Below are 2,271 nucleotides of genomic sequence, written 5' to 3'. Positions count from 1 at the left end.
TTTCAATCGCACTGTACGCGCTGGCCCGCAAGTGGTATTTTGTGGAAGAGCCACACTCAAGGGGCCAAAGAGCCGCATGTGGCTCGAGAGCCGCAGTTTGCCGACCACGGTCCTAGATAATTCTATGAATAATTGCTGGTCTTGTCTGGGTTTGAGGAAATCCTTAATTATAGCTCTTAATTCAGTTTGGATCCAAAGTTTAATGCTACAGTTGTCTACACACCTAGTTCCTAAGAGGAACGGACATTCAGAGGCAAATGGAATTTGCGGTCTTAGAAAGTTTTTGGGGGGTGAAGAAGCGGCCCCCGGGGACTGGGGGCATTTTGCGTTGGCTGGAGCCCATGGCAGTGGTGGCAGCGGTATCCCCGCCCTAACTCACCGCGCCCCCTTTCCAGCTGCGAAAGCGAGTCAGTGGCAGCTGCCCGGACCCTAGTGGCCCAGCTGGGGAGCCGCGGGAACCCCGCACAAACTGCAGTGGAGCACAAAGGCACCTGACTGGGCGGCGGTCGTGGGGTTTCCCGGGGACTGGGGGCATTTTGCGTTGGCTGGAGCCCATGGCAGTGGTGGCAGCGGTATCCCCGCCCTAACTCACCGCGCCCCCTTTCCAGCTGCGAAAGCGAGTCAGTGGCAGCTGCCCGGACCCTAGTGGCCCAGCTGGGGAGCCGCGGGAACCCCGCACAAACTGCAGTGGAGCACAAAGGCACCTGACTGGGCGGCGGTCGTGGGGTTTCCCTCGCGGGTTCGGGGCCCCACACGCCAGCGTGCTCGGTTCCCTGCCGCCTCCTCCACAGCCTTGCTCAGGGAACCAGCCCAGGGGCCGGGTCCTCCTCTCCGAGGTGTGGGGGCTGGGCCCCAGCCTCCGCCTCTGTCTCCCACGATGGCCAGCAGCAGAGAGCAGCGGGGGCTCCAAGGCCGAGTTCATTGTGGGAGGGAAATACAAACTGGTGCGGAAGATCACGCCTGGCATCTTCGGGGACATTTATCTGGTGATCAGCATCAAGCATGGCGAGGAGGTGGCAGTGAAGCTAGCAGCCGTGGGCAAACTATGGCCCACGGGCCGGATCCGGCCCGTTTGAAATGACTAAAACTAAAAAAAAAAGACCGTACCCTTTTATGTAATGATGTTTACTTTGAATTTATATTAGTTCACACAAACACTCCATCCATGCTTTTGTTCCGGCCCTCCGGTCCAGTTTAAGAACCCATGGTGGCCCTCGACTCAAAAAGTTTGCCCACCCCTGATGCTAGAGTCTCAGAAGGCCTGACAATTCTTCAGGGTGGGGTTGGCATCCCCCACATATGGTGGTCGGGGCAGGAAAAAGACCACAATATGGATCTTCTTGGACCCAGCCTGGAAGACCTCTTCAATTTCTGTGCAAGAAGGTTCACAATGAAAACTCCTTATGTCTGCTGACCAGATGATCAGTAGAATTGTGTGCATACAAAGAATTTTATACAGACATTAAACCAGATAACTTCCTAATGGGTATTGGGCGTCACTGTTATAAGTGATTCCTTATTGATTTTGGTTTGGCCAAAAAGTACAGAGACAACAGGACAAGGCAACACATACCATACAGAGAAGATAAAAATCTCACTGGCACTGCCCGATGTGCTAGCATCAATGCACATGTTGGTATTGAGCAGAGTCGCTGGGATGGCATGGAATCGTTAGGATATGTTTTGATGTATTTTAATAGAACCAGCCTGCCATGGCAAGGATTACAGGCTGCAACAAAGAAACAAAGATATGGAAAAATTAGTGAAAAGACAATGTCCACTCCTGTGCAAGTTTTATATAAGGGGTTTCCTGCAGAATTTGTCATGTACTTAAACTGTTGTCGTGGGCCGCGCTTTTCGGGAAGCCCCGGATTACACATGTTGTTAAAATCTTTTTCTTTGAACTGTACTGCTTTGAGATCTCATTTCAGAAGAACGGCATGAACAGTCTTCAGCCATAGTTGTGATGGTTGTAAATGCTCACAATTGTGCATTCTTAGGGTTTATCCACCTCTGGGGTTTGCAAGTTGTTCAATTAAAACATCCTTAAAATGGTTGGCTTCTTGTTTGCAAACCAGCTGATCTGGTAGCAACCGAAGATTCCAGTGTTTGAGCACTCTCTTCGCCTCCGCAGATCATTTCCGGTTTACACTGGCACACACATTTTTAACAGATAATCGATTAATCCATACTGTATGCCAGTTATTGAGCTTTGTAGGCGGGCCCTGGGCAACGACTGGGGGGTGGGCGGAGTCGCCGCGGGCGTGGGCG

General features: G+C 51.9%; 1 pseudogene; it reads left to right on the top strand.

Annotated features, from left to right (window-relative positions):
- The first annotated feature begins 554 nt into the window (after positions 1 to 554).
- On the top strand, positions 555 to 1,944 carry LOC102765928 (annotated as a pseudogene).
- Positions 1,945 to 2,271: the final 327 nt, after the last annotated feature.

The sequence above is a fragment of the Myotis davidii genome, unplaced genomic scaffold (genome assembly GCF_000327345.1).
Source record: "Myotis davidii unplaced genomic scaffold, ASM32734v1 scaffold368, whole genome shotgun sequence".
Lineage (NCBI taxonomy): Eukaryota > Metazoa > Chordata > Mammalia > Chiroptera > Vespertilionidae > Myotis > Myotis davidii.
This window is presented reverse-complemented; position numbering and strand designations above follow the sequence as displayed.